The sequence below is a fragment of the Amblyomma mixtum genome, chromosome 2, assembly GCF_055824585.1.
Source record: "Amblyomma mixtum isolate Tamu chromosome 2, ASM5582458v1, whole genome shotgun sequence".
Classification (NCBI taxonomy): Eukaryota; Metazoa; Arthropoda; class Arachnida; order Ixodida; family Ixodidae; genus Amblyomma; species Amblyomma mixtum.
Genome location: NC_143013.1, coordinates 286,666,449 through 286,679,189, shown reverse-complemented (window position 1 = coordinate 286,679,189; position 12,741 = coordinate 286,666,449). Strand labels below are relative to the sequence as shown.

The 12,741-nt window shown below is 44.5% G+C and overlaps 1 long non-coding RNA gene across 1 annotated transcript; it reads left to right on the top strand.

The window, feature by feature from the left end:
- Positions 1-9,404: 9,404 nt before the first annotated feature.
- On the top strand, positions 9,405-12,392 carry LOC149364358 (uncharacterized). Its single transcript, XR_016288616.1, has 2 exons — positions 9,405-9,489; positions 12,222-12,392. It is a non-coding gene; the product is annotated as an uncharacterized LOC149364358 (long non-coding RNA).
- The last annotated feature ends 349 nt before the right edge of the window (positions 12,393-12,741 follow it).

The following is a 12,741-nucleotide window of genomic DNA, read 5'->3' as shown; positions in this document are numbered from 1 at the left end:
CTAGGAGCAGAAAATAACTAAAGGCGACACGTCGAGATAAAAACGAACGGTCTTGACTTTCGCGAAGAATTATTTCCGAAAGAAAGAATAATCCCCATCCGAATAACTTAACCAAAGAAAAATAGACCTGTTCTATTCCGAGACGGTGCTGATGACTTTTCTCTACATGTGTACGGTCGCTCGCTTAGCTGCGTGCTTGCATGCATTGCGCAAGTTATCATTTTGCTCTCTCTCTCTCGTCCCCCTCTTTCCCCTCCCCCTCTGCTGTCTATTTATTGCTTCCTTCTCCTTAGAGTTCAGTCCCGGCATGTAATTACAGGCTCTTTTCCCATCTCCGTTCTCCTGCGCCTTTTTCCCTAGCTGTTTTTCCTTTTCTTCCTTTTCTTTCTTTTCTTTTTCGGCGGCGCCTGGCATTATTTTATGCGCCGGCTGCTCGCTAGACGCGTTAGCATTGCGCAGAGCCGCTTGCTTGCGCAAGCTGCGAGGGCACGAAATTCGAATCGACGCAATCTGGGAACCGGAGAAAGTGGCTCTCCCACCCAGCGCGTGTGCGTGTGTGTGTACACAGTGACGCGGGGTGTATTCCTTCCCTTTCTCCCTGCTCATGTGTGCTTAGACAACGGCCTACAAATTGCCCTGCTGGGGTCGTTTTCTTTGTCTTTACGTTCCCGTATTAAGTGTCGTTAGTTTTTGCCTTTACTCCATTTTCGTTTTGGATACAAGACTATGATTGTGTAACATAGGTTATCCATCAGTCTTCTCGGGCCGGGGGTGGGCTCCAGACAATCAATTTTTCTCCCGTTACACAAATGCGGAGGTCTAGAGCTTGGAGGCGTTTGTGGTTGGCGAGTGCGAATTAATTTCTTAAAGTAGACGTCTTGCGAAGATTTGTTAAACGTCCATTAAGGTGTCCATGCGGTTACGAGCATAAGCAAGCATGGCTGACCTTGCTCAAAACAGGGGTTATAATGAAATACAAGAAGCAACCACCCAAGCACTACAGACGAAGGACTCTCCTAAGTGGCTAATTTTATCACTCGGAAGGCTCGCAGCCTGTTGGCAGGAACAAAGAAAAATTGTGTTACAAAACGACCGTTAAAAGGCGCCTTGTCTGCTTTATGTTACGAAAAAGACATAAAACTTATGCGTCGCTTAAATTAACGTTCACGTCACCGTAGCAATGCTGATTCTATACCTAGTGTGGAAAATTACGTAATAATGCAAGTAAAGAAAGAAGAAGGCTTTAAACCGTTCATGTAGGCAAAAAACGAGGGAGGGCGCTACGAGTCGATTGGAAGCCTAGTTGGAAGCTCAAGACACTGGGGAACACTGGGAATCAAGAGCGAGAATGCTGTAACTTGGGTGTCGCAAACGATGCGGAAAGACGGTTTCTGCGCTCTAAGCACGAATATGGGAGTAAATACGAAGTGCGCTGCAAGATAATTTACTCCCTTTTTACCCCTTTCTGCACACAGTGTAGGTGAGGCCCGCACGTTAGAGCTCCATTCGCTGGCCAAACAAAGGACCACCATCGGTTATGCATTCATGCCCTTATAAAAATGCTCTATAGGCAGTCTATAGACTTCTTATAGAGTCTATTGCCTTCCTTACAAACTTATCTAAAACCAAGGGCATGCGAGCAGCTGGTTCAACAAATTGTGCTTTAATTTGTTAGCCGAAGCTTTCTACCGCGGCCATATCATAAAGTTTCAATGGAGACTGAGCCATTGCGGCATAGCGGGAAACAAGCGTGCTGACGCCGAGGCTCGGATGGCACATAGTGATGGTGCTTTCATTGAGATAGCCTTTTCTAGATCAGACATTGGAGCCTTGTTGGCGCATTTAATGCAAGCGGCAATGCAGTCGCACTGGCATGATTCGAGTCATCAACAGGACCGCGTCTGTAAGCTTGACGCTGGCTCACGATTACATTTGCCGTCTATGGTGGTGCGACGTCATGGGACTTTACTCCACCGGCTACGGCTTGGCGTTGCCTACACCAAACACTATCTTCGCAAGATCGGCATCGAAAGTAGCCCAAATTGCGCACAGTGCCACACTCCAGAGACTATTGGACACCTTCTTTGCGAGTGCCCGAACTATACTGCTGCAAGAACAACATTGGAGGCGACCGTGAAACAACTGGACTCTCGCCCTCTCTCTGAGGAAACTCTTCTGGGCGCCAGGACGAGACGTTCTGATTGGTGGCGTGTGATAAAGGCCCTGCTCAACATTTTGTGCGAAACAGGCCTGGATACTCGTCTGTGACTGCCTGTGCACAACCTACATGGTTAATGACATGTGTCGGCGTTTGTGTTGCAGACATCAGTTTTATGAGTTTTATGTGCGTCTACTAACCGCGATGCGAGTGCCAGCCAGTGTGGTGTGTGTGAGTGTGTGTGTAGACATCACCCGTGAAACTCATTATATTATGCCATCATCAGCCTTCATTCGCACTTTCCTTTTCCTCCTCTTCCCTTTCCCCTGTGTGGAGTAGCAGGCCAGGACCATGTTACCACCGGCCGACCTCTCCACCTTTCCCTCATTAAAATTCCTTTCTCTATTGCCTTCCTATAGATATTTATTTTTGCCTATTTATAGCCTACAGACTGTCTATAATGAGAGGTCTACTAAAAGTGTATGGCCATAAATCTATAGATTGTCTGTAGTCTATCTATAGCATTTGTATTGCCTATAGACTGTTCTCTAGGATTTGTTCATAGAGAGTCTCGAGAGACAGAAGTCTATAGACTGTCTAAAAAATTTTTGTAAGCGTATAACACCTACTTTCGACGTGTAGCTTAGATTTGTCACACCTCGCAGCCACATCTCGGTTCCTTCCTTCTCATGTATGTCCGGCGCAGCGAAATCGAGCCAGCAGATCTGGCCTGCCCTAACCTCCCCCCTCTTGACAGTAATAATCACGACACTTGTCAGAGAGCGGGAGAAACAGACAGCAGCGTTTCCGGGCGGTGCGGAAGGTCTCGAACTCGGTCGCGACATCTTACTCGTCGCGCTACATTTCTTCCCTGACCGGCTCACGAAAGCTTTTGAGACGAATGCCTATCCCCGCTACTGCTGCGCGCCCCGCTCCAAACTCTCGTTCAATATGGCTGGCGTCCCTCGTTCCTGGGCCAGTGCTCGGAAAAGAAGAGTGCGTTCACGCGAACGCAGAAGGAAGGGAAGGGCGGCGGTAAATAATAAACGCCGTGAAAAATAATAGCGTCGCAAGCGTTTTGACACGGCCCGCCCTCTCCTCCCCCCTTCAACCCGAGTCTTTCTCTCTTTGTCTTCTCCTGACAGGCTTTCGGCTCGAATGAGCTCGGCGCGCTTCGGAGCGCTGCCTCATCGACCGGGACACGAGATGAACAAACCCGGGAACTCTCTGATTGATTGAGCTGCCGGGATTACCGCCCGGGCCGGCTTCTTCCTGTCGGTGTGCACGCTGGGCTCACTTTCGCTTGCTTTGTTTGGTTTTTTTTAATTCCACCGCGGTCGTTATTTCGGCGTCGTCTTTTTTTTTTTTTCTCCTGTTTCGTTCGCGGCCGATTTCGTTTTCTTGTTGGTGCTTCAACGAGCCTTCAGCATCTTCTTTTTTTGTGTGTGTGGAACTTTGGTCTTTATAGAGCAGTTATTCTTGAAGCGCGAGAGAGACAGGCTGCTCACAGTGAGTGCGCTGTGATTAGTTTGCTTAGGTTTTCGTCTAAGCATCCTGTGTGCACTCTCCGCTGAGTTTATGTCAATGCTTTCAAGCGTGAAGGACCTTTTTCGACTTTTTCTTTATTTTATTTAAGGCTAGCTAAACTTTATCACGAATGGAATTTGATGTAGGTTTTCAGTTTTCGTTTTTTTTTTTCGTCTTTCTCGCATAAGCGAACACAGCAGTGGTGCACTTCCGGAGATTGTTAGAGTGTTCATCCGCTATCAATTATTTAATACACGCATTAACTGACATGACAGTTTTTGACTGTGTTAGAGCGCAGACGGCAATTGTGTGTGTATGGGGGGGGGGGGGGGGGGGGTTGATTTCTGGTTAATTCGCCAAGATAACATTATTTAATGTCATCGCATCTGCATGCGAGCGGTGAACATTATGATTAAGACTCAAGCAGACCAGATTCACTGAAACCTGTAGCAGTGATTGACGTTTATTAAATTTCCATAACTTTGTTCCAGGGAGTCTAACGAAAACGGCTGCCAATGAATGGCAGAGGTATGTCAGAAACAAAAATAGAGCACTGGTAAAATTATGGTGATATTCAGGCGGAAATGGAAAGGAAAATGTAGACCTGGGCGGGGAATGTGGGTTGGGAACGGAACTTAGTCCTGCTGCTGATGATGATGGTGAATTGTTATTGTGCTTTAAAAAGTCTTTTAAATTGTCGGTTACTTGCCGAAATTGACGAAGGAATGTTATACTAGCATAACGTCAAAGCATAAAAGACCATGAACGGAATGACGTTGCGTAAAACGCGACAAAGGAGCCGTGAGAGGAGGCACACACCAATACCCTAATCAAGCCGCTGGTTAACAAATGAGGAAAGTGGTTAATTTAACAGATTAGGAAGGTAGTGGACTGGGTAGATGTAGCAAGGAGCGTTAGAACAAATGACGCATTAAAACGCATCTTTCTCGAAGCAAGTGAAAAAAGATTTCATTTCTAGCCTTAATGCCACTCAGACATCGCTACACGATTGCCCTTAGCAAGAAAAATTAACAAAGCGATAATTCTTCTTTGTAAAACAATGTATCGTACTGGTCTGTTAACATGATACTGAACTGTTCAATTATGTTTCAGAAATGGTCACAGTTATGTTCGTGATCTTATTGGTATTTATTTATTTCTTAGACTCAGAATGATGTTCCAGCTTCGAATTAGGTCTTTCTATGCGTGATATTTTCAAGCTGTTATGTTCACTTACGAAATATTCATAATTCTTGAAAACTACAACATAAACGCGGCCGTATGGAACTCCCTACGTAACACAGTAGTATAATTTGCGTCGCTAACCGACGACAAGTGGCAAACACTGGGCTACACAAAGGCAGACTGTCCATAGCTTTAATCAGTCTTGTCGATCACAAGTGCTCTAGTTAAAATGCATAACGAGCACAAGAAGAGGTCGAAGATGACAAGTGATGAGACTACATGAAGGAGCAACAGTAACAGATCGGTCAGTAGAGTGATCTGTCTTCTTGATGCATCAAAATTCCTGCAGTGCATTTTCCCACCTGCACTGTTAGCGGCGATCAGTTGTCAGTCTTTCCTGCGTGATATAACAGAGAGGTGAATAAGCGATGATATTTATCGTGGCAGCGTTTAAAGCGCTGCAATTTTGGAACTATTGTTTCAAACGATGGGGAGAATCGCTCGAAACTGTATACGTACAAATTACATATCAAACAGCGATAAAATAGAAGGCTAAGAAATAAAGAAAGTAAAAACTACGCAGAAGAGCACGATAGAGGTCTCAGTAATCTGGAACGATTGAGCCAGTATAGAAAATAATTAGGTCACGCTTTGCTGGTTACAAATTTTGCAAATACACTTTCCCCATTTCTTTTACTCCATTCTCTCCAACGGCGCACGGTTCCTCCTATATAGGGATAAATAAAGCGCTGCCGTCTCTTTGTGCTAGTTGAGTATCACCATATCAGTGATATCAGTGTTGTGCCGTCAGTTATGCGTCATGGCAGTATATGTCAGTGATGTGATGTTAAGTTTTCAGCCAGGTACAAAAAAAGCTGTATGAGTGTTTGCTGTTGGAACGTGTTAAAACAGCATAAGTCATTTTGTGAAATTTAAATTTTATCCCAGACATCACCGACAATAAAGTGAGTTCAGCAAAATGGGCTATAGAAAGAGAACAGGAAAAGCACTTTACCAATTTTGCGGCAAATCGAAGAACTGCTGGTATTCCTGAATTTTTCGCGCGCACATAAATTATTTGTACATAAATGTACACATCTGTGCATTGAACCGGCCGTAAGTACCTCAAAAACGTGAAATTAAGCACCCCCTTGTCCCACGCCCCCCAAAACCAAACATGACCCCTCAAAAGTGTCATTTCAACCCAGATTGCTTCTCTTGAAGGACTAGACATCAATTCCCAGAACGCAGAAAAAGTAAACACAAAGGTTAACCGAGACGACAGAAAGCAAGCTCCTAGGTGGAGTTGTGTGCCTTTCACAAAACGCGCGCGCCGAGCAATCACACCCGCATACACAGTTGGGGCAAATCGACACTCGTTCTTTTTTTTTCTTCTTTTTTTCCTCAGCGCGCGATTGAAGCGCGGCACGCGAGGCATGTATGCGGAAACTACGTTAGTGGCGGCGGACGGCGTCGAAATCGATTGGGAACGGTGGCGCGAGACAAACTCGTTCTTGCGGCGGACAAGCGGAAGAAATCACGCCCGCAGACGTCGAGGACAAGTGAGCTAGAGCCTACACCCCCTCTTCCTTTCTTTCGACAGACGGATCGAGCGGCGTGGACGCCCATTGATTATTTAGCGCCCGCCACTGCTGACCCACACACCTCTCGGAGACGATCTTCCATTTTTCACTCCCTTACTACACTCCGCTATCCAAAACCCCGGGGAACACGGTCTCTTTCCTCTCATTACAGAGCATTTTTTTTTTGTTTACGTTTAGCGTCTCTTTTATTATTGCTTGACCCTTGTTTCGAGCTGCTCGATTCAGACAGCAGCTCTCTATACACCTGTCGCTTGTCGGGGTTGTCGGAAAATTGGCGACAACTGTTTCAACGGAAGTATGGGCGTGACGGCGCACCACATCCAGTATACTTAGCCACACTTTCGCTCATATGCTCATTTAATTGCAAGGTCGCTTACCAGCTCCGTTTTTTGCTTGGTTTGCAAATTGCTTTCTTCCTTGCTTGTTATTACGCACTCTCGAGATCCTGAAGACATAAAACTACGCAGGAGACAGGACACACAAAAGATGCAGACAGGACGAGCGTCCGTATCCTGTCTCCTGCGTAGTTTTATGTCTTCAGTATGTCTTACCAACTAGCCTCTCATCACACACTTCTACAACTCTCGAGCTCCCCATTGTTTGCACTTCTCCCCTCTTTTACTTATTGATTCTTTTACTGATTAAGCTTCTCCTACGCTCCAAACAGAAATGACTAAAACGGAAGTGAGCTCAACTATAGCGCACCACCTTTTATCAAACGGAGTGTCAGGACAGCTTGTTCCCTTTTTACACCCATATAGGAGTATTTGCATTTAGAGTGTAATACTCTGAGCTACTCACTTACTGTACGCGACATGTTATTTTGCTCTTTCGTAGCTTTTTTCAACTGGTAATCTCTCTCGTATAATCTGCACCCTTATAAAAATGGTCTATAGACTTTCTATAGACTTTTTATAGACTCTATAGCCATCCTATAGACTTTTCCTTTTGTCTATAGACAGTCTATAGAAAATCTATGGACTAAAGTCTATAGCTGCTTCAATTTCCTTTTGTCTATAGACGGTCTATAGACTCTCTATAGACTAAGGTCTATAGCCGCCTCACTTTCCTTTTGTCTATAGACTGTCTATAGACCGTCTATAGACTAAGGTCTATAGCTGCCTCAATTTCCTTTCGTCTATGGACTATCTATAGACTCTCTATAGACTAAGGTCTATAGCTGCCTCACTTTCCTTTTGTCTATAGACTGTCTATAGACACTTTATAGACTAAAGTCTATAGCTGGCTCAATTTCCTTTTGTCTATAGACGGTCTATAGACTCACTATAGACTAAAGTCTATAACTACCTCCGTTTCCTTTCGTCTATAGACGGTCTATAGACTCGCTATAGCCTAAGGTCTATAGCCGCCTCAATTTCCTTTTGTCTATAGACTGTCTATAGACTAAAGTCTATAATTGTTTCAATTTCCTTTCGTCTATAGACGGTCTATAGACTCGCTATAGACTAAGGTCTATAGCCGCCTCAATTTCCTTTTGTCTATAGACTGTCTATAGACTAAAGTCTATAACTGCTTCAGTTTCCTTTCGTCTATAGACGGTCTATAGACTCGCTATAGACTAAGGTCTATAGCTGCCTCAATTTTCTTTTGTCTATAGACTCTCTATAGACTAAAGTCTATAACTGTTTCAATTTCCTTTCGTCTATAGACGGTCTATAGACTAAGGTCTATAGCTGCCACAATATCCTTTCGTCTATAGACGGTCTATAGACTCTCTATAGACCAAGTTCTATAGCTGCTTCAATTTCCTTTTGTCTATAGACGGTCTATAGACTCCCTATAGACTACAGTCTACAACTACCTCAATTTCCTTTCGTCTATAGACTGTACACTATAGATAGTCTACTGCCTATAGACCAGTCTATAACAATCGTAATTTTATCTAACAATGTTCGATACACTGACTTTCGACTAAGTCGAGAACAATGTCAATTCATTTTTGCACTGCATGTTGAGGGGACCTGCATCTAGTGACCGCAACTGTGTCGGGAGTCCCCACCTCCTTCGCTATTACGGAAATTAAAAAGTATTGCCTAAAGCCATTACAACACCCTCCTGTATATTGTTTTCAGGAGCATTGACGAGCTCCTTTTCGTTATACCGTGACGTATATTGTCAATACAATTAAATACTTAATGCTAACAAGTAAACCCAGGAAAGGCAGCCGTTCTTGAAGTAATGGCGCCCGCAAACTGTACTACATCAAACGAATATGCTGTCCCTTAAAGGAATCGCTCTACACAATTCCATTCCATCTTTCGGTCGTTACTGTCCAACGCGCTGAAATCAGACACATTTCATCAAAGGTTCTACATTTCTCTTTAAAACGTCCTGAAAATAAAGGGGAAAATACGGGTGTGAGAATTCAAGGAAGCGCCCATCCCTTAGAAACACTTTAGATTAATCTCGAAGAGCCTGGTCCTCTGTGCGATTAACATCTGCCATTTCTACCTTTGCAGTTTGTATTCACGTGAGTGCTGCGACGCAACTATCACAAAGCCAGTATTTTTCGTTCCTACCTTTGCACCTGTTGCTTCGGAGCCGATGACACGCTGATGTGGCGCATATCAGTTTTCTGAACACGAACACACGCAAAAAAGACGTTATGCTATGCAACCTTATAATTATTATTTGAGAATTGTACCACATACTATTCGGTAGGAGATGCGGCGCGTATACCGACAAGAAGTTAGATTTCGGTTCTGTTTTCACGAAAACAATAAGATTTTTAGAGGGTAAGCGAAGAATTTAAGCTTATAAACCAATTGCCTTCTGTGGTCTTGGATATCAGGTCAAGCTGCACACGGCAAGAGTGCGAGCGATAAAGATACGACCGTGAAATGGGTTTCTGTTTCACGTTTTACCCATTTTACCGCGAGACGGCGGAAAATCATTCGGACTGCAAACAACCCTGTGCGTGGCTGCTTCAATGGCGTTGGCATGTTTTTCGCGGATTACGTTTTCTTCAAAATCCAGCTTCATCGACCGCTTACGGTAAGTCTACACGTTTATATTTTATTCATTTGGTCTCCTAAACCACTCTAAGCAGAGCTGTGTGTGCAGAACAGATTATGGTCGCAGTTACAAACGTCCTATCTTCGTTTCTAAGGCGGAAGCCATCGGGTTCTCGACTAATGCCGCTTATCTCTGCCCCGCTGTCTTTACTAACGCGCGGAAAGGCAGTCTGTGCGATGCCCTTGATGATAAGCCGCTCCTCGCGAGCTGTCTACTAGATTTTTCGTGTTTCAAGGTAGATGCGCGGCCAGAAATGTCGTTTAGCCTGTGAATGACGGCCGAAATGGAACTGTGTGTTAGTTAGCGCCCTGTGAGCTCAATTTACTTTGCACCTCCGAAAACGTACTTACATACAGTCTCGTTCAGTGCTGGATTACATTTATTTTCTTATTTTTGTGTTATCGCCTGTCTGGACCATGGAGTGCTGTTCTTTTTGAGGTGTGCATTGCTTGCTACGTATGGACGCTCGCTCGGTGCGCGTCGTGGACGCCGACGTTTCAGCAAAGGTGTCTTGTAACGCTATAGACTGGAGCGCGAGACGTTTGTCAAAGTTGTATTCAAGCGGCGCTGGAGGAATGCTTGTAGTGTGATGGATGAATAAAATTCGTTGCCGGCGCGAAGGCCGGCGTGCTCAAACACCGCGAAGAACCCACGAGCTCCATCCCATCTCCCCTTCGTTGCACACGTATGGATTCGTCCGTGTCTGTCATCAGAGCCGTTGGCCGCCGCCGCTGGCTTGCGGGCACTTCATTTTGAAAGCTGGGTAAAGGTCGGCTCGACAAGAGGTGGCTTACATTTCGTTCCGAGTGGTTCGTTCATGAATCCCGCTCACGCGTGCACAGATTTCTAGAATACCATTTGCGCGAGAGGCAAAGTATGTGTTTCTGATTTCAGACTGCTACGTTACGAAAGCGCCGATGTGACTCGCCGCTTATTTGCGCCTAAAATTAAATTAAGCTCTCGTGTTATTATAGCTGCGCCTGTTGAAGGCGTTAATTGTTTCATTGAAATACTTCCTACTCTGAGCACGTTAAATGCTTTCGCTGATTTTTCTAGCAGCGTTGGGTAAGGCTGCCTCCATGCAAGAAACACACCTCTTTACTGCGCTGTTAAAGCTGCACTTGAAGGAAAAACTAAGTGAATTTCAGGCGGTATTTTATCGTGACAGTAATTTGCTGTCTCAACCTCGCGACTGCTTTTGAAACGGCGCAGCTGCAGCCTCTGTGTGCTGTATTAGTTTTCTGAATAATGAGCGCGGCATGGAAGCGCTGCAACCCGCTTGTATCTAAGAGCGCGCGCAGATGTACGAGTATGCTGTTCCGTCTTTGTGCTTCAAATTATAGGCGCAAATCTGTGGTGAACTGGTTGCTTCTGCCTGCTGGTTTTGTATAGCTTGTGCCCGTTTGAGTATCGGCTTACGTACACTCGGCCAAATCTTTAACTGGCTTAGGTCTTGCATCGCTAAATACACCTGTAAAAAGGTGCCTTTTGGCTACACTGCTGGCATATTCATGTTGTAAATTGATGCGTGAGATGGCATTTCATAGTTTCTTTTTGTTAATATAATGTTTGAGGGGAGTACTTGCATGTTTAGATCAAAGTTATCACAAATATTCATCGTCTGCCGCTACGAAGAGCCGAAACAAGCGGAATACGCAGCAATGGTTATGGTGGCGCATTTGCACTAATCTGGGTAAACGACTTGTCCGCCATGAAAGAAGTGGTACTTTACCCAGAGGATGAGGCCATATGGACAAGATCCATTGCTGCGTATGCCGCTTGTTTCAGCTGTTCGTAGTGGCAGACGAATGTTTCTGATAACGTTGATCTAAACACGCAAGTACTGCACTCAAACATTATATGAACAAAAAGGAACCACGAAATGACATTTCACTCGGTAAATTACACCATGAATATGCCAGCAGTCTAGCCGGAAGGCACCTTTTTTACAAGGTGCATTTAGCGATGCAACACCCGAGCCATTTAAAAATTTGGCCGGGTGTACCAGGCTTAATTCACGCAGGGTATTCTGAAGAGCTTCTATAGCGGTTATAAGAATAAATGCTGCAATATTCTCCTTTTTGGATCCCTCTGTAAGGTGCACTGAATCTGTGTTGTATGGAGGTGGCATTCTTAACAGCCCGTTGCGAGTCAATGCAGATAATGTGGCACAATTGTTCGAAGTCTTCTGTTACAAATAGTGTAAAAGGATTGCCATAAAGAGATCAGTATTGGCTGTAACAGTATTGCCATACAGAAATCAATATCAGTACTAGATTCAGAGTAGAGTGCTCCAGGGATTAGGGGTCTTTGTTACAATGTTTTATGACGACACTTATAATCTGTCGTGTATTTACTGAAATGATTGAGCCGGCGTGATAGCTCAGTGGCTATCATGTTCGTATGGCGACCTGAAAGATGCAGGTTCGATTCCGGCCTAGGCGGTCGCATTTTAATAGAGGCAAAATGCTAAAGGCCTGTGTACTCTGCACAGGTGACCGAAATTATTCCCCAGCCTTTCACTTTAGCGTCTCGTAGCCTGTGTCGCCTTGGGTCTTTGAACCCCATAAAACCAAACCAAAAGATCAAGATTGCCTTTCTAGAATGGCATAACCAGGATATGCCTTACATTGTAAAGCGCATGTGTAGAGATGGAATGGGAATTTTTTTGTCAGTTCCTCTTATATTATTTTTTCCTTTGTGCTGTACAGGTGAACATGCCGGGATGATTTACTGCAGACAACAGGCCACAAGAATGCTTCTGAGGAAACTAGCCGGACTGTTACTTTCAACTTTTATGTTACTGTGGTGCATTCTTATGGTGCATGTATTGCATATTCCCAGCCTGGATAGCTTGGAAATAAACTAAATTTGTAAGTATATTGATTGTTTCATGTGTGAACTCTGTCTGGTGACCTTTTTCAATGATTGTGGACAGTCTATACGCAGTCTATAGATAATGGTCTACTAATAGTTTAGTAGACACAGGTCTATAGACTGTCTATAGACAAAGGCACTGCCAGGTCACACACCTATGGAATGTCTATAGACAGTCTATAGACATATGTCTACTGGACCAGTGGACTTTTGTCTGTAGACTGTCTATAGACAGTAATCTACAGGAAGTCTATGGCCATAAGTCTATAGGTCGTCTATAGTCCGTCTATAGACAAGTGTCTATAGACGGTCTATAGACAGCTCTATAGGAAATGCATGACCATAAGTCTATAG